The sequence below is a fragment of the Puma concolor genome, chromosome C2 (genome assembly GCF_028749965.1).
Source record: "Puma concolor isolate L17-30 chromosome C2, mPumCon1.1.hap2, whole genome shotgun sequence".
Classification (NCBI taxonomy): domain Eukaryota; kingdom Metazoa; phylum Chordata; class Mammalia; order Carnivora; family Felidae; genus Puma; species Puma concolor.
In genome coordinates, this window is record NC_141675.1 from 4455854 (window position 1) to 4475844 (window position 19991).

The 19991-nt window shown below is 38.8% G+C and overlaps 1 long non-coding RNA gene across 1 annotated transcript in view; it reads right to left on the reverse strand.

The window, feature by feature from the left end:
• LOC147577051 (uncharacterized) overlaps positions 1-18751 on the reverse strand; it is a 97035-nt gene extending 78284 nt beyond the window's left edge. The window contains exons 1-2 of the long non-coding RNA XR_015255735.1: positions 18667-18751; positions 13220-13380 (exon numbers count right to left, since the gene is read on the reverse strand). This is a non-coding gene — a long non-coding RNA (uncharacterized LOC147577051). The remainder of the gene's footprint in view (positions 1-13219; positions 13381-18666) is intronic.
• Between the last annotated feature and the right edge of the window lie 1240 nt (positions 18752-19991).

Genomic DNA, 19991 nt, shown 5'->3' on the forward strand with positions numbered 1-19991 from the left:
CATAACCCTAAAGGAGAAAGCAGGCAAAAACCTCTTTGAACCCGGCCGCAGCAACTTCTTACTCAACACGTCTCTGGAGGCAAGGAAAACAAAAGCAAAAATGAACTATCTGGATTGCATCAAAATAAAAAGCTTCTGCACAGCAAAGGAAGTAATCAAAATTAAAAGGCAACCTACAGAATGGGAGAAGATATTTGCAAATGACATATCCAATAAAGGGTTAATACCCAAAATTTATACCGAACTTAGAAAACCCGAACCCGAAAAATAACCCAGTTAAGAAATGGGCAGAAGGGGCGCCTGGGTGGCGCAGTCGGTTAAGCGTCCGACTTCAGCCAGGTCACGATCTTGCGGTCCGTGAGTTCGAGCCCCGCATCAGGCTCTGGGCTGATGGCTCAGGGCCTGGAGCCTGTTTCCGATTCTGTGTCTCCCTCTCTCTCTGCCCCTCCCCCGTTCATGCCCTGTCTCTCTCTGTCCCAAAAAAATAAATAAAAAACGTTGAAAAAGAAAAAAAAGAAAAAAAAAAGAAATGGGCAGAAGACATAAATAGACATTTGTCTAAAGTCTAAAAAAATTATTGTTTATATTTTTGTTCATTTTCATTTTCCCAGTCTGCATTCATTTTCTTCCGCTTGAGATGCACCCTTTAGGATTTCATTTCCTGAGAATCTGCGAGTGACAAATCCTTTTAATCCATTTACTGTAAATGTTCACATCTGACTTCCATTCATGCAGTTTATTTTCTCTGCATAGGATTTCAGGTTTTGCTTACTTTGTTTCGGCATTTTGAAGAGAGCCTTCTTTTGTTTTCCAATTTATGTAGTCACTATTGAGAAGTCATTCAGCCAGTCCTCAAGGTGGGGTTATTTCTCTGGCTGTCGTCAACATATTCTGTCTTTGTGTTGTTTTGTTTTGCCAATTCAATAACATTTAACGAGGTACGGATTTTCTTTTTATTATATTTAGGCTTTGTTGTCTTTCAACACATTTGGAAAATTCTCAGCTACTCTTTCTGCAAATGTTGCCTTTTCTCTTTTCCATCTATATTTGGGGCCCCAATGCAATGTCTTTTAGATGCACTCGTGGAATGCTTACCTCTTACCCTCTTATCTGTATTTTTACCTCTTGCTTTTTCCATGATAGGGTGTGCATGATTTCTTATGGTCTCCCTTCTGGTTTACTATATTTTACCTGCTAGGACCAATCTATTGCTATTTACATCATTTTTTAAAAATTTGAGATACTTTTTTTTTTTTTTTTATCATTTCCAGTTTTGTTGGTTTGAAAAAGCCGTGTCAGTTAGTTAATAGTATTGTCTGAAAGGTAATTTTCTGATTTTGATCAGTGTACTCTAGGTATGCAAGATGTTAACATGAGGGGAAGCTGTGTGAAAGCTATATGGGAACACGATTTCCCGCAGCTTCTCTGTAAGTCTAAAATTAATTGCAAATATTAGTTCCAAATATTACTTCCAAAGGCTTAAGCGGCATATCAAACCACACAGTAATTTGGCAAATGTGATTAATGTTCTTTTAAAAACGATAAAAATGTACTGACCCAAAGGAGACACTGGGTGCTCATTAGAAGTGTGAAATTCTTATTAATAATTCAATTCCATATGCAGAGACCATGCCTGCCATAGAAGGTGGGATGCAGACCAGACACAGCTTTCAAAAAATTCTATAAGGAGGAGCGCCTGTGTGATTCAGTCACTTAAAGTGCCCAACTCTTGATTTTGGCCCAGGTCACGATCTCACGGTTTGTGAGTTCGAGCCCCCGACTTCAACTCAGAGCCTGCTTGGGATCCTCTCTCTCTCTCCCTCTCTCTCTGCCCCTCCCCTGCTTGTGCTTGCGCGCGCTCTCTCTCTCTCTCTCACAAAACAAATAAACTTAGAAAAATTAAAACGTTAAGTATCACTGAATTGAAATTATGTCAAAGAGCAGATGTTTTCTAGTGGAAGTTATGCTCCAAGCAAGGCTTCTAGTATAAAAATATTACCTTGCTACTATGCCAGACGAAGCACGATTAAATTTCCCCCTGAACCACCGCAAAGCAGGAAGGGTGGGCCCTCTCTTTTGTAACACATTGCTGCCCATCCTCTCATTTCATTTTCCGCGCTGTTATTTCTTGGAATTGTTGGTTCCACCTGAATTTGGAACACAGTGGGGAATAGCATGGTTCTCGGCCCGTTTCAAAGACGAGTCCCAATTCAGTTGAAGCATACCTGACCTGGATAACACAGCCCACGAATCTCAACTTCAGGTACCAGACTTTCTCCTTCTTCATCTCCCTACTCTGATTGGAGACTTTTAAGCGCTAGCCCTCAGCCTCCCTTGGCACGGCCCTGGCTGCTTTTGAACGCACGTTTGCACACGCACCGGAGGCACGTGGGAAGCTAAGCAGCATCCCGGGGTAGCAGATTGTCAACTGACGTAGGAACGTGAGCAAGTGTCACTTACTCATACACAGAGTCTGTGCACGGGCAAGTGCGTGCACTCACATGCGCACACACACACACACCCCCAGGGGACCAGAGAGCAGCGCGGCTTCAGGATGACTAACTTCCTTTTCCAGAAGCCCCATTCCAGGCCTCAAATGACAGCTGTGACTCCATTATGCATTGGGGACTCTGGGCCTCTGTCTCATAAGGGACACCCCACCTGCTCTGCAGACACTCAGGAACTTGGCAAAGTCAGCCCCTCCCACCTTGTTCCAGCTCTGTGAGCCCCTGAGAGAGAGCTAGCTCATCTCTCTTAATCAGGAGCAATGACTTTCAAAAGAGCCTGATGGCACCAATTGATGAACGAAGTCAAGAGGGAGAAGCTAATCATGAAGGATGTGCCTTGTGCCTTGTGCCTGTGTGTGTTATTTATAGAAACCCAAGCAGACAGGGAGAATACATTAACATCATTAAGCTCATCTCCCCTGTTATTCTCAGTTCTGGTTCACGGCGAATCCTCCCTTAACCCCTTGCTACAGTATTTGAAAACAACCCATACTGTATTTATTTTAGTTAAAATGGTGCCCCGAAAGAGAGTGTTTTCTCACTTATTTTTCTCCTCTATAAAGATGCTGATCTAGATTTCCACAGCAAGTTGTAAGAGGAGGCAAAAGACAATGCAAACAACTTAACCTGGGGGACAGAGTCAGAGAAAGAAAGGTGCCGCCTTTTCCTAAGTGAAAGGGTTTTGTTACTTTTGAGACAGTCCCCTGTGGGATGCCTAGGTGGCTCAGTCAGTTAAGTGCTGGGCACTTGGTTTCGGCTCAGGTCACGGTCTTGCACAGTTTGTGAGATCATGCCCCAAATTGGGTTGGGCTCTGTGCTGACAGCAGGGAGCCTGCTTCGGATTCTCTCTCCCCACCCCCTCTCAAAGTAAATAAACTTGAAAGAAAAAGAAAGAAAGAAAGAGAGAGAGAGAGAGAGAGAGAGAGAGAGAGAGAGAGAGAGAAAGAAAGAAAGAAAGAAAGAAAGAAAGAAAGAAAGAAAGAAAGAAAGAAAGAAATTCACCTTGCAAAGGACTGTTACAATAATACAGTCGATTTAACAACAATCATATGTAAAGATACATGCAGAATCGGAAATAGAGACTAAAACAGAAAGCCCGTTATTTAAGACGAGGTAGAGAGTGAGTCTAAAACCTGTTGCAGTGGAACACAGGCCCCCAACTCCTGATTCCATACCCCGCGTGCTATCCTTATCTTGAGTAACAGCAAATCAGTTTTGTCTTTCATGTCTCAGTTCTCAAATCGTATCGCACAGAAAGTTCTCAATATAATCAAATATCCAGCCCATGTTTAAGTTTCCATGCTTGTTTAATTGACTAATTAATAACAGTTTGCTTGCCTGAATCAGGACATGCACTTTGATTGCTTGATATGTTTCTAATGTCTTCTTAAATCTACAGTTTCCTCTTCCATCTTTCCCCCCCTTTTCTTCTTTCAATGTATTCACTGAAGAAAACAGCTTGATGTCCTACAGAACCTACCACAGTCAGGATTTTGCAGATTGCATCGTGGTGGTATCACATGCACCTTACATGTAAACTGGGGCTTCGTTAGAATTTTCACTAGAATTATATTTAACCGTTAAAAAAACTGCTTTATTGATGGTATTATGTGTTTTCATTAGGAGGTTTTTAGCAGTCTTTTTGCTAGGACCCCTTATGCCTTATAGATTGCTAATGTGGCTACTCTATCATTGACAGAGTATCACCGAAGTGACTCTCTTCATTTAGGAGCTGGATCACATCTGACAACTCCAAAATATGGCACCTTGGTGCATTGAATATGGCACCTGGACATAATTCGCGTTTAAGAAAAATGGCAGAGGGGCACTTGGGTGGCTCAGCCGGTTAAGCATCTGACTCTTGATTTTGGTTCAGGTCATGATTTCAGTCTGTGAGTTGGAGCCCCGCGTCGGGCTCTGTACTGACAGTGAGGAGCCTGCTTGGGATTCTCTCTCTCCGCCCCCCACCCCCCAACTCTCTCTGCCTCTCCCCTGCTCAAGCGTGCGCATGCTCACTGTCTCTCTCTCAAAATAAATAAACGTTTATTAGAAAAGAAAAAAAGAAAAAGGCAGAAGTAGAAACTTCTGTGGTACTTTCTGTAGAAACTTCTGAAGTACTCCGACCCTTCACCCACCATTCTCTCCTAAAACAGGTCAGAGAATCCTCGGGTAAGAGGTACCCTCTCTATGCCCAGAGAAAAGGAGCACCCTTACGTCTAAAGAAAAAAGGACGCCCAGAAAAATCACAACAAACAGGCATTGCTGAAGTTTTCCTCAGCTCAGTTTCCTACACTTAATTTCCTATAACCTATTGTATTTCTACAGGACTGTCCCCTCTTACCAAACGTAGCGTAAAAATACTCCGACCTACCTGTTTCTTCGGATCTTTATTTCCTTAGGAGGGCTCCTGTCACATAAAACTTAAGCTAAAGAGATGTGTGTGCTTTTCTCCTGTTAACCTGTCCCTGTCAGTGTAATTTTCAGACTCAGCCAGGGATACCAAGGGGGTTTAGGAAAAATGTTCCTCCCTGATACCTCTAGAAAGAGAACTTACTCTCGTTAACTATTTGGTTTCCTAGAGGTAGAGTACCCTTAATACGCTAAAGATTGATTTTTTTCATTGTGCTTATGGTTATGCCAACATTTTAACGGTACAGTGACTTATATGCAAAGAAATTTTGCTTCTTTCCCTGTCCCATTCAGCCCATTTTCTCCCCCATAGAAAGCCTTCACATCTTTTCAGCTTTAGGCTTTATCTTTTTCCATTTTATATAGGAAAATGCGAATGCAGACTTACATTCTTTTTCTTGGAATAGCAATAGCAAAGTACAGATTTTTCTCCATCTTTATGTTATCGCATTATATCATAGAATTCCCAGCACGTCATACAGAGAAAAAGAGGAAAACTTTTCTTCTCCCAACTTGGTCTCAGTGGTTTGGAGCCTACAAGTTAACTGATGGATAGACAGATTGAGAGGAGAAAAGGCAATGTTGCCTTTTTTTCTTTTTTAATGTTTATTTTTGAGAGAGAAAGAGCATTTGCAGGGGAGGAGCATAGACAGAGAGAGTCACAGAATCTGAAGTGGGCTCCAGGCTCTGAGCTGTCAGCACAGAGCCCCACATGGGGTTCAAACTCACGAACCGGGAGATCACGACCTGAGCCGAAGTTGGACGCTTAACTGACAGAACCACCCAGGCGCCTCAAGACAATGTTGCTTTAAGGGTAGACCTAAGAGTCCTCGTATACCAAACTTAACAAATGGGAAAGACGTTGGTTTAAGGTTTCAGTGGAAGGTATGGAAGGTTCTACTGGGTTTCTTGATGCTAATGGAAATGGACACTCTATCTCCATGGCAGAATTCCCAGGAAACTCCCTCAGAGGGAGGTCAAGGGCAGCTCTTTGGAGGCCCTGCTTTTCTCAGATAAAGAAAGCTCATGTAAGATTTCTTTCTGCATCTTCTTTGTCTCAAATACTTTCACTTTGAAATAATCTTGATACTCATTCTGAAGTCCTGGGTGGGTGCTGTCGGGGAGGAAAATTTTTATCTATCCTTTAAGATTCTTCGGGCTGGTCTAAACATCAAATGGACATGAGATAGAATCACAGGAGAAAATCAAACAGAAGCTTAATAACATGCATTCCTCCTGTGTACATGGAAAAGACCCAGGAAAACAGAGTAACTCCCCAAAATGGCCAAAGTCATCACCTTACATACCAGCTTTAGCTAAAGACAAAAGATGTTGAGGGCAGAGAGGCCCACGATGGGAGGTACCAGGAAGAGTACAGCAAACAAGTGTCAAGTTGTTGTGTAGAGTGAAGTCCATGCCTTTTCCACTGATAACAGTTTCTACAGATTTACAGTCATCTCCCTTTTCCTGGTACTGAGAGAGACACCCTTACAAATAGAGATTTCCCTTATAAATGGGAATGCCTCTTACGAAAGAACAAGTTCTCCTTTCCAGAACCTCTCTTGTGTTTGTGATTTCTTAAATACAATCAGCCTAAAATAATTATTATGCCAAAGAGATAGATTTGGGGGTGGCAAATTTTGCTTTCCTGCAGTCTCAAGAGTCTCTCTTCATTCCATTGAATACATTCTTAGTATTACACTGTATACCAGTCATTCAACTGGTTCTCCAACGACTGAGACTTAAGTTGTGTCTCCCCTGTTACTATATTAAAACCAATGATATAAAGAATAGCCTTGTGCACGAAACTTTCTGCATTTTTTTTCCGAATGTACATCTAGCTTAGACCCCTGAAAATGATATTTGATTTGTCATAGGGTAAATGCATATGCAGTTTTGCTAGATACGGTCAAATATCCTGCACAATCATTATACCGTCTTGCTTTCTCACTAGCAATCCATGAAAGTGTGCATTTTTCCTTTGTCTCCCCAAGAGAGTGTGTTGTCAAATTTTTGGACTTTTCTAACCTGATACGTAAGAAATAGTATCTCAAAACAGATACTATTTCTATTTATTGAAAGATTGAACATCTTTTCATATAGTTCAGAGTGCGTGGTTCCTTGTGTGTATGGATTGTCTTTTCATGACTCCAGCCCATCTTTCTACAAGGTCATAAATATTTTCATCTTTACTTCATGAAGCTCTACTTTTAAACTGCTTTGCTACCTACTTTAACATTTTTACGTTAAAAGTAGCAACAGTTCTTCTGCAATATAATGGCAAGGAGGCTCTCTTTGACCAAATTCTCCTGATCCCCCTGAACTTTTCATTAGGCCCACTTCTGTGTTCCTCTCTGCATTGTCCAATTTTAGCAAGAATCTTGGTAAGTCAGTTTAACCAGAATCCTCACCCTTCATATCGTACCCTTGATATCTGATAGGGTTCTAATAGAATTCCTCAATCTCCACCATCCCCCCGGTGATGTCTGATGCTGATATTGCCTTCAGCAAGAATCCTATTAGGTCGGTGGAACCAGAATCTTCTTACCTTTTAGTAATGTTCAATGTTCCCTTTTAGTAACTTTCTATCCACTCACCTCCACCTTTCTCCTTGGCTATATATCCTCACTTCCCAGTGCTGTATTCAAAGTTGAGTTTAATCTCTGTCCCCCACTGCAAGACCCCATTGCAATGGTACCTACCCTACTACTGTGCCAACCCCTTTGAATAAAGTCTGCCTTCCCAACTTCAACAAGCGTCATAAATATTTTTTTTTAACAGTCACAAATATTTTTCTCAGTTTGTTATTTCTCTTTTTAATTGGCTTTTTAATTTGCTGGTACGCAAAATTTGAAGGTTTATCTAATGAGATTTTATCAATCTTTTCACCTAATGCTTCTGAATTTTGTGTCATTATTAACAAAGTTATATAGGAATTTACTGAGATGTATGTCTAGTACTTTGCATAATTTATTTTTTTCAACATTTAAACTTCTGATTAAATTACAGTTTGTCCTGATGTATGCGTGATGCGAGGAACCAGTTCCGCTTTGCTTTTCCATATTGTTAACCAGTTATCCTAACAACACTTATAAAAAGTCCATCATTTCACCCCCAGACTGAGAATATCACTTTTAATTGGTACAAAATTTCTCTATGACACAAGATCTATGTTTGGCTCTTCTGGTCTATCCATTGTATTCCATTCATGGGCCGGTGTTTAGTTTACATACAGAAATTTAAAAAAATATTTTAATATATGATAGGATAATACCTCATTCCCCTTACCATTTTTCTTTTGCAGGCTTTTTCTGGTTTTTCATGCTGACTTTTTCTTTCAAATGAACTTTCAAGTCAAGCTACCTAGCTTCAGGAAAGAAAAGTTTGATGATTTTTTTTTTTTGGTGTTGTATTATACATCTAAATTCAAATATAAAGAACTGACATGTGATAGTACTGAATCTTTTTATTTTAGAGTATGCTTTCTTTTCCATATACTCAAGTTTAATTTTATGCTATTCAGAAGTATTTTACAGTTTTCCTTAGGTTTTTCCATGTAAATTTCTTATTAACTTTACACTTTGGCAATTTTCCTAGTATAACTTGCCTCTTCTATTCCATTTTATCTTCTATGTGATTTTTGTTTGCTTTTATATATATATTATGGCAATTTGTTGTACGTGAATTTAAAAATGTGTTATTTTATTTTTTTAAATGTTTATTTATTGTTGAGAGAGAGACAGAGCACAAGTGGGGGAGGGGCAGAGAGAGAGAGGGAGACACAGAATCTGAAGCAGGCTCCAGGCTCCGACCTGTCGGCACAGAGCCCAGCGCTGGGCTCGAACTCACAAGCCACGAGATCATGACCTGAGCCGAAGTCGGACACTTAACCAACTGAGCCACCCGGGCACCTCAAATTCTCTTATTTTTTTTAGTTTTTTAAATGAATTCTTTAAGATTTTCCATGTACACAATCATATTATCTGCAAATGGAAATACTTTCATTCTTTGCCCTCCGATTTTTATGCATATAACACATCTTCCCAGTTAGCAGCAAAACATTTAGTTTTCAGATAAAGAGGAAGTATATTTATATCATATATAATCATAAATGTATGATTATGTTAATAAGTATTCATTATTCCTATTTTGTGTGCGTGTGCTTGACGTAAATGCATGCTGGGTTGTAAATAATTTGCTGCATTTTTGGAGTTGATTATATAATTTTTCTCCTAGTACTATTAGTGTATGGCTAACTATTAAAAACAACTCTCCATTTCTGGAATAAACTCCACTGAGTTCATGCATTATTTTTAAGGTGTTGTTAAATTAAGCCTCTAACATTTTATTTAAGACTTCTGCATGGAAATTCAAGAATTAGATTGCATTGTAGTTAACTATATTGGTACATAATTTAATTAGTTGTATCTTCAATTTATAAAATAAGTTTGCAAGTATTCCTTCTATTACTATATTTTGGAGTAGTTTAAGAAACAATAAGATTATTTGATTTTTAAAGAACTATCAGAATTCCAATGTGAATCTATTTCGATTTGAAATAGTATAGACTCTAGGACAGAAACCCATGCATCTATAGTCAACTTATTTTTGACAAGGGTGTCAGGAAAATTCAATGAAGAAAGAATAGTGTTTTCAACAATGGTTCTGGGATGATTAGATGTCACACAAAAATGAATGAAGTTGAATCCTCAACTCACATCGTATACAAAAATTAACTATACATGAAGCAAATACCAAAACGTAAGAGCTCAAAATATAAAACTCTGAGAAGACAGAATGGAAGAAAGTATGTGAAAATCATATATCTGGTAAAGGACTTTTCTCTAAAATATATAAAGAACTTTCAAAACTCAACAAAAGACAACCCAATCACACAATTGGGCCTAGGTTTTAAGTAGGTATTTTTCTGAAGAAGATACACAAATGGTGAATAGCCCATGAAAAGATACTCAACATCATTTGTCATCAGAGAAACAAAACCAGAATAAGGCAACACTTCACACCCACTAGGATGGCTATAATCAAAGAGTTAGGCAATAGCAAGTGTTGATGAGGATGCACAGGAACTAGAACCCTCATAGCCTGACATGATGGACCTTTTATAAGTATTGTTAGGATAACTGAATAGCACTACTGAAAAACAAAGTAGAACTGATCCCTCACATTATACATTAGGACAAATCCTAACACTCATTGCAGTAGGAATGCAAAATCATGCACACACTGTGGAAAATAGTCTGTAAGTTCTTCACAAAGTTAAACAGAATTATCATTTGACCCAGTAATTATACTCCTAGAATTGAGACCTATGAAAACGTGAAAACCTGCGCGTAAATGTTCACAGCAGCATTATTCATAACAGCTAAAAGGTGGAAACAACCCAAATGTCTATCAAATGAAGGATGGACAAGCAAATTTGGTACATCCATGCAACAGAATATTATTCATCCACAAAAAGGACTGAAGTCCTGATATGTCACAACGTGAATGAACCATGAAAACTTTATGCTACGTGAAAGAAGCCAGTCACAAAAGACCATGTATCATAGGATTCCATTCATACGAAATGTCCAGAATAGAGAAAAGTATAGAGACTAAAAGCAGATTAGTGCTTTTGTAGGACTGGGGCAGGGAGAGAAAGTGGGAGTGAGAGATGATAGGTAAAGTGTTTGGAGTTTCTTTTTGATGAGATAAAAGTGCATTACAATTGACTGTAGTGATGATTATACATATCCATAAATATACTAAAAACCACTGAATTGTATACTTTAAATGCGTGAATTGTATGGTGCATGAATTACATTTCAGTAAAGCTGTTATCCCCAAATCTGCATTTTCACCGTATTTATAGTTCAGACATTTCAATTATATATTTTTCCCAAATGCTTGCTGCCATGTTATTTTCACGGAAATTTAACAGATTTTTTCACATGTTCAGAAAACTATTACCATGTCTTATATCATCTTGCTAGATGCTTAAAATGGCATGTTTATTGTTTTTGTTTTTGTTTTGCTAATAATGAGCTTTATAAGAATTTTAAGTTTTTGGGATCAATACAGTATTCTGTATCTGTGATCTTTACTGTTTCTATATTGAAAGGACTAAACCAGAGTAACTCAGACCACTTTTCGCCTTTATCTGATGAGAAGAAAGAATATTAATTAATTTCTACAGTCTATTAGTTTTATGCCCAAATGTTTAATTTCATCAAGAAACTTAAAGAATGTAAAGGAATGCAACTGAATCACTTTCCTATACCATACGCAGTAAAAAAACTCAAAGTGTATTAAGGACCTAAATGTAAGACCTAAAACCATAAAAATTCTAAAAGAGACCATAGGCAGTTATATATCTGACACTGGCCACAGCAACATTTTTCTAAATATGTCTCCTGACACAAAGCAAACAAGACCAAAAACAAACTGCTGGGACTATATCAAAATAAAAGCTTCTGCATAGCAAAAGAAACAATCAACAAAACTAAAAGACAACCTTCTGAATGTGAAAAGATATTTGCAAATGACATATCTGATAAAGGGTTAGTACCAAAAATACATAAGGAACACATACAACTCAACATCCAAAAAACAAATAATCCAATTAAAAAATGGGCAGAAGACATGAACAGACACTTCTCCAAAGAAGACAATCTAAAAAAAAAATGTTGTTAATGTTTATTTATTTTTGACAGAGAGAGAGAGAGAGAGAGAGAGAGACAGAGCATGAGCGGGGGAGGGGCAGAGAGAGGGAGACAGAGAATGTGAAGCAGGCTCCAGGCTCTGAGCTCTCAGCACAGAGCCCGATGTGGGGCTCCAACCCACAGACCGTGAGATCTTGACCTGAGCCGAAGTCGGGTGCCCAACCGACTGAGCCACCCAGGTGCCCCTCCAAAGAAGACAATCTAGATGGCCAACAGACACGTGAAAAGATGCTCAACATCATTCATCATCAGAGAAATGTAAACCAAAACCACAATGAGATATCACCTCACATGTATCAGAATTGCTAAAATCAACAACATAAGAAACAACAAATGTTGGTGAGGATGTGGAGAAGAAGAAACTCTTGTGCATGCTTGGTGGGAATGCAAATTGGTACAGCCACTGTGGAAAACAGTATGGACGTGCCTCAAAAAAAGTAAAAATAGAATTGCTATACAATCCAATAATTCCACTACTGGGTATTTACATAAAGAAAACAAAAAATGCTAATTCAAAAAGATATAGGTACCCCTATGGTTCTTGCAACATTATTTACAAATTGTGTCTCCAAATTATGGAGGCAACCCAAGTGTCCATCACTCACACACACACACACACACACACACACACACACACACACACACTGGAATATTATTCAGCCATAAAAAAGAATGAAATCTTGCCATATGCAACAACATGCATAAATCTACAGAGTACAATGATAAGCGAAATAAGCCAGAGAAGACAAACGCCATGATTTCACTCATATGGAATTTAAGAAACAGAACAAACGAAGTAAAAAAAGAGATAAACCAAAAAAAAAAAAAAAAAAGACTCTTAACTATGGAGAACAAACTGATGGTTACCAGAGGGGAGCTCAGTAAAGAAGTGGGTGAAATACGTGATAGGGATTAAGAGCACACTTGTCATGGATGAGCACTGAATAATGTATAGAATTGCCAAATCATTACATTGCAAACCTGACATTGATATGGAATTAAAATTTAACAAATTAAAGAAAATGATTTGTTTCCCAAGATGTCATTTACCTCAGGCAGGTAAAAGGCTATATCCATACATTTCACTGTGGTTTTTAACTAGCTACAAAGTACCGCATTGGTATTGTTTCATTGAGTGCATTTACCTTGATCATGTCTTGGGAAAACAAGGAACTTACTGTCTTTGCCTTTGAATACAGTAAGAGGCCACTGGGATGGATGGATTGTTGGTAGATTAGATAGATAGATAGATAGATAGATAGATAGATAGATACATACATACATACATACATACATACATACATACATACATAGACACATAGATACATAGATAGATCGATCGATCGACAAAAGCTTGGTAGGATTGCACAGTCTTATTAGCAACAGGCAGATATTCAGTTTCTGGCTTTTGTTTCATTTTCTCAAGCCCCTTTGTAATGGCAGAGTCTTCAACCTCCCCGGTAAATCCACTCTTTCTCTCAAGGGTTATTGTATTAAGCTTTGTAGGTGTAGGTGGTACAATAAACTCTTTTTAACTAGAGTTCCATGTAACTATTGAAAACCATAAAAATGTTCACTTACGTAGGCCTAGGGTCTGAAAAGATGAAAACACGTGCGGTCTCGGTAGGCACCGTGAATTTAACCTTGGCTTTTTCACGGAGGGCCACACGAAAGTCAATCACAAACGATGGACCAAATTGAAGGTGCACATACAGTCACAGATTCCTGCAGGTTCGCCTCTCCTACGAAAACAGAAATTCCTAATGAGAAAGTCAGAGTCTCCTCGTGGGTTCCTCTGGTCTTGCTGCAGAACCTTGAGAACGTAGGGCCCGCTGTATACAGGCATGAGTAGCTACGGGCAGGCTGCTAGTGAGCAGGGGAGAATCAGTCAAAGAACTTATCACGGCAGGCTCCTGGCCCATTTCTGCAACCTTACCTCCTTCCCCTAGCATTTCCGCTATCCTTGCTAGAAGGGCATCTGCAGCAGGACCAAAAGCAGCCATGATATTTAAGAAAAGGACTCCTCTCTGGGTATCTCCAGATAGATACTTCTTATCTATCTCTCCCTCGAATCTTTTTGTGATCAAGTGACACGCTCAGAATGGCTGTGGACAGAAATGAACAGCTAGAGGTGACACACGGTTGTCGATATTCCGGAGAAAGTGCTAGAGGCGTGGACACGGACTATTACAAAGTGGATAAGTGCCCCTTCCGTATCACCCTTCCTGCAGCCATTATCATAATTTCCAACACAGAAAAGGATCCCTTGGTAGGTAAAATCTAACATGCTCTGGACACATGCCGACCATTTATGCAACAGACTGTGGACAGATATATAAGCCATCCTTCCATGAGACAAGGCAAGAGAGCTGAATGCAGAATCCCAAGGAGTCATATTAGGCCAACTGCTCATTTCTGTTAAGGTTATAAAGTATTTAAATTGGTATTCTTGTATGAATAGCAATTCAAAAACCTCACATTTATTAGGAGACCAAAGTGCTGTATTCCTATTACCTCTAAATATAAAATAAAGTAATATCAGACACCATTAACTGAGAATAAAAATTTTATTCTGAAATAGTTTGAATTTCAGATCTGGCTGTAACCTTGGGACTAGGTAGGTGAGCAATCAGGTAACACAGAAGTATCTGGTTTTTTGTTGTTTTTTTTTTTCCCCCTTGATTTACAGATCTCTGCCTGGATTTTATACACTACTCCCTAGAGAGACATTATGGAAAAAACCATGAAAACCACCTACTTGAAATTTAACACTTGCAAACAGTGTCTTATCCAGAAGGTCACCATCTGCAATTAAACATCATTTTAAAAGCCCAGAGGAAATGAAATGCTAAGTGTGACATTCTTTGGATCATGCCTCCAGTTTATTAAACTGCAGGAAATAAACATTCTCATTTTCCACTCATTTTTAGCTATCCTTCTTGTTAAAGGTGCAAGAGTAATATATTAGTGGTATTTGGTGTTTTGGGGATCAAAGTTTTCCTTTCTTAATATCTTTATTTGGAAAGCTTCAATCTGCCTCCTTCTCACCTAGATGAACAGTGACTATGTAAAGGATGGAAAATAATGGATAAAAGAAGGATACCGAATTCATGATACAGAGGTAACTATTCATACGGCAAAATATGAAATTATATCCCAGTTCACATCATACATAAAAGTAAATATCTAAATGGTAATAGTAAAATCGATATCATTTTCAATAAAACTATATGTAAGATGTTAGATTAGGATTAAATTATTTTAAAAAGGTTTCTTTAAAGATTAAATATCAATTGGGGCACCTGGGTGGCTCAGTCGGTTGAGCCTCAGACTTCAGCTCAGGTCACGATCTCATGGCTTGTGAGTTTGAGCCCCGCATCCGGCTCTGTGCTGACAGCTCAGACCTGGAGCCTACTTCAGATTCTGTGTCTCCCTCTCTCTCTCTGCCCCTCTCCCATTTGCTCTGTCTCTCTCTCAAAAATAAATAAAAACATTAAAAATTTTTTTTAATTAAATACTAATTTTTTCTTCTGGTTCTGGTCATTGTGAATTATACAGTTCCCCCTCAGACTATAAGCTATTGTAAAATGTATAAAATGTGTAATGTAACCGTTTGAAGGCATATTTCCTATCTTGCTGGTGTAAAAAAAACAGAGGCCAGACATAGGGGCTGAAGTGGTGGCTAGAATTTCTGGGACAGAATATAAGATAATGAGGAAATACAGTGAAAGAGCCTCATAAATCTGATAAGGATAGTCTTGAGGTTTTGACCAAATATTTATATGTGTGCAGAGCAGGATTCTATGAAGCTTAGCAAAGAAGCAGGAGAGGTAAGCAGAAATTCCCAAAGCACACAAGGCTATATACTTTGAAGTTACGACCCAGTATAGGGGAGAGCTCTAAATGAGCATTTACTTAAGATCCCGGAAAGTTTACTCTTTAACGGAAGAGCGATTCTGGCCCAAGAATCAGGATAAGGAATACTCTTGACTTACTCTCCATAACCTAAAACCAAGCCTCAACAAGATCAAGGTAGGTCACCAGGAAAGGAAACTGTCTTCCAGACTAAAATTCAATATTCTTTAACGGAAATGAACAAGGTGAGACTCGGAACAATGTAGCATAGACAATGTCAAGTGTGTGATCAACAACTACTGCACATAGGAAGAGTTGGATAATGTGACCCACAGCCAGAAGGAGAAATAATAGTAAATAGAAGATGTAGGGGTGACAGAGAGACTATAATCAGCATATCAGGGCTTCCAAATGACCATCCAAATATGACCAAAGACTTAAGGCAAAAGATGGAGAAAATGATTGAACTGAACAAAGAAAGAACCAAATGCTTTAAAAGGTTAATTATACTGACAAATCGGTGTTTAAGGAAACAAAAATAAAAAATAGAAATTATCAGCATGTGGAATAAAAGAAGGAACATTACCGCAGATGCTGCAGACATAATGAAGGCAATAGCAGATATGAAAACCTCAGGCCGTCAAATTTCATAACTTACATGAAATGCCCAATTCATTAAAAATGTTTATCAAAATTGACATAATGTGATATATATATAAAATCTACATAACAATATCTTCATTAAACAAATCGAATTTGACATTAATACCTGCTTAAAAATAGAACTACTCTTCTGGTTTTATCTACCGCGTGTAAAGGGTTTAGAAATCGTCATTCCTCCTCTTAAGCTCAAAAGCTGAGCCAACAGTATCAGTGACTGTTCTTGTAATTATTGCAGAACTGAGGTCACAGGGCAAACCACCCCCCCCCCCAAATCTGAAGAGACGGACAGAGACAGAACCAAAGCTAATATCAGCCGACTGGATGCCGAAGTCAGCGGACTCATCAATTGGTAAGAACCCTAAAACTGTGTTGACACGTGGCTGGAGACCGAGATCAGACTAACGTAAAGGTGGAAACTCTCAGAAACCACAGTCTACACGTTCATGTTCAAAATGCTCAAACCGCATGCTCCTGGGTTTTACCTACAGGTTCTCATATAGAAAAGGGAGGAAAAACTCTTGTGTTTCTGGCAGGGGGAGGGGAAAAGTAACCATTTAAAAATATGCCCAGAGCATCCTTCATAAAAAGGACCAGCACGCCAATGGAACCATCGGACTTTACAAGAGTCTTAGCTGATGTAGGAAAAGGGAAATTACCCAATATCAACCACTTCTAGCTTTTTTATTTCACCTAAAGGAGGAAAGTGGGGATAACTGAGAATCACTTGTGAAGGCCACAGCCTAGGGATTCAAACTAAATAAAATGCGGAGACTCAATCACAGGATTACACAATGCTTCTCCTCTTCCCACACGTTACCGCTTAAGCACTTACCCACTTAAACAGTTCCATGGGTTTTACCAAAGATAACCCTACCCAGTATCAATCTAACAAATAACTATAGGACCTGTATGCATACAATTAAAAACCAATGAGAAAATCATATAAATGAAGAAATAACCCATAATCGTGGTATGGAAGATTCAATAATATTAAGATGTCAATTCTTACCAATTTGATCTATAAGGTCAATGCAATCCCAATCAAAATCCTGGCAAACTACTTTGTGAATGTCAACCAACTGATACAAACATTTATTGGAAAAGACGAAAGTCCCAGAATAGCCAATATTGAAGAACACAGTCAGAGGAGGATAATGCTACCTGACTTCAAGACTTAATACAAATCAAAACAGCATGATACTGGCAAAAGAACAGACACATCAAACAATGGAAGAAAACAGAGATTCCAGAAAATAGACCACACAGATATAGTCAACTGATCTTTGATAAAGAAGCAAAGCCAATTCAATGGAGAAAGAAGAGCCTTCTTAATAAATGTTGCTGGAACAATTGGACATTCCTCTGCAAAAAACAAAACATATATATATATATGACATATATATGACATATATATATATGATATATATGTCATATATATGTGTGTGTGTGTGTGTATATATATATATATATATATATATATATATATATATGACAGAGACAGAGAGAGAGAGACAGAGACTACAAAAATCAACTCAAAATAGATCTTAGATGTAAATGCTAAATGCAAAACTATAAAACTTAGAAGAAAATATAGAAGAAAATCAAGCTGACCTTACGTTTGGCAATGAGTTTTTAGACAGACTACCAAAAGCATGAGCATGACCCAAGAAAGAAAAAAATTGATAAGGTGGACTTTATTAAAAATTTTTCTAACATTTGTTTATTATTGAGAGACAAAGAGAGACAGACCATGAGCATGGGAGGGACAGAGAGAAGGGGAGACACAGAATCCAAAGCAGGCTCCAGGGCTCCAGGCTCCGAGCTGCCAGCACAGAGCCCGACGTGGGGCTCGAACCTACAAACTGCGAGATCATGACCTGAGCCGAAGCCGGACACTTAACCGAGCCACCCAGGTGCCCCTAAGGTGGACTTTATTAAAAGAAAATAAAAGCAAAAAGTTTCTCCATGAAATACATTTTTAAGATTATGAAAAAAAAAAGCCTTAGGCAAGGAGAAAATATTTGAAAAACATATATCTAAAAAAAGAACTTGAATTCAAAATATAATAAATGATCTTAAATTTTGACGAGAACGTAAAATAAAATTCTTAAATGGGTACAATACATGAACAAATACAGCAGTGAAGAAGATATGCAGGTGGCATGTAAGGACATGGAAAGACTTTCATTGTCATTTATCATCAGGAAATTGCATATTCAAATAATACCACCACACAAGGATTAGAATGGCTAAAATTAGAAAAAATAAGAATAAAACAAAATCGGCAATAGCACATGCACGGAGCAACAGGAACTCTAAGTCATTGATGTTGCAAATGCAAACAGGACAGCCACACTGGAAGACAGTTTGGAAGGTTCTACAAAGCTAAATATGGTTTTACCATACGATCCAGCAAGCATGCTCCTTGGCGTTTACACAATCAGTTTGAAAATTCACATTGACACAAAACCTGACACACGAACGTTTACAGCAGCATTCTCCATACTCACCAAAAACTAGAGGCAACGAGGTGTCCTTCAATAGATTCATGACTACATAAATGGTGAACCCTCCGTGCAACGGAATATTATTCTGCAACAAAAAGAAATGAGCTATCATACCATGAAAAGACACGGATGCACACTAAGTGACAGAAGCCATTGAAGGCACTGCAAATTATATGATTCCAATTATATGACATTCTAGAAATGGTAAAACTGTAGACCCAACAAAATGGTGAGTGGTTTCCAAGAATTCAGGGGAAGGCAGAGGTATATAAGTGAAGTATAGAGGAGATTTTAGGGCAATAAAGTTATTCTTTATACTAGTGCACTGGTAGGCACAAGACAGACATTTGACAAAATCCATGGAACTTTACAGCACAAAGAACAAACCTTGACATATGCTAATAAAAAATTGCAATTCTGGAGGTTGGGAGATCCCAGGAAAAAAATGCAAACTGTGACGGGAAAGAAAATCTGTGTCACAAAAAGGATGCAATAAACTTACTGAAAGGGAACTGCAGGAAACGTGCCAGCCGAAGTCACTTTGGGGTTTTTTTTAAATGTTTTATTTATTTTTGAGACAGAGAGGGACAGAGCATGAGCAGGGGAGGGGCAGGGAGAGAGGGAAACACAGAATCCGAAGCAGACTCCAGGCTCTGAGCCGTCAGCACAGAGCCCGACGCGGGGCTCGAACTCACAGACCGCGAGATCATGACCTGAGCCGAAGTCGGACGCTTAACCGACTGAGCCACCCAGGCGCCCCCGGCCTAAGTCACTTTGGAAATGAATGGAGTCTGTGAGACTAAATAAAGGCAAAAGGAACCATACATTGGTACTATACTCCAGTTGACGTGGTTGTTTGCCAGGGCGGGTGCAGACTAACCATCCTGATTCTGCTTTTCACACATTCTAGAACGGAACAGCCAAGTGGATGGATGGCAAAAAGTAGGGGCCAGATTTCTTACTATTGTCATGGGAGTTTACAGCTAAGCAAAGGGGGAGAGTATAGGATCATCTATTCAGTAATTAATTACAGTTGGAGACATCTGGGGGCATCTGGGTGGCTCAGTCGGTTAAGTGTCCGACTTTGGCTCAGGTCATGATCTCGCTGTTGGTGAGTTTGAGCCCCGCATCTGGCTCTGTGCTGACACCTCGGAGCCTGGAGCCTGCTTCGGCTTCTGGGTCTCCCTCTCCCTCTACCCTTGCCCACTCACACTCTATTTCTCTTTCTCTCAAAAATAAACATTAAAAATTTGTTTTGAAAAAAAGAAGTTGGAGACATCTGTACCAACTCATGTTTAGCTGGTAAGAATATACACAAGTTAGTATAA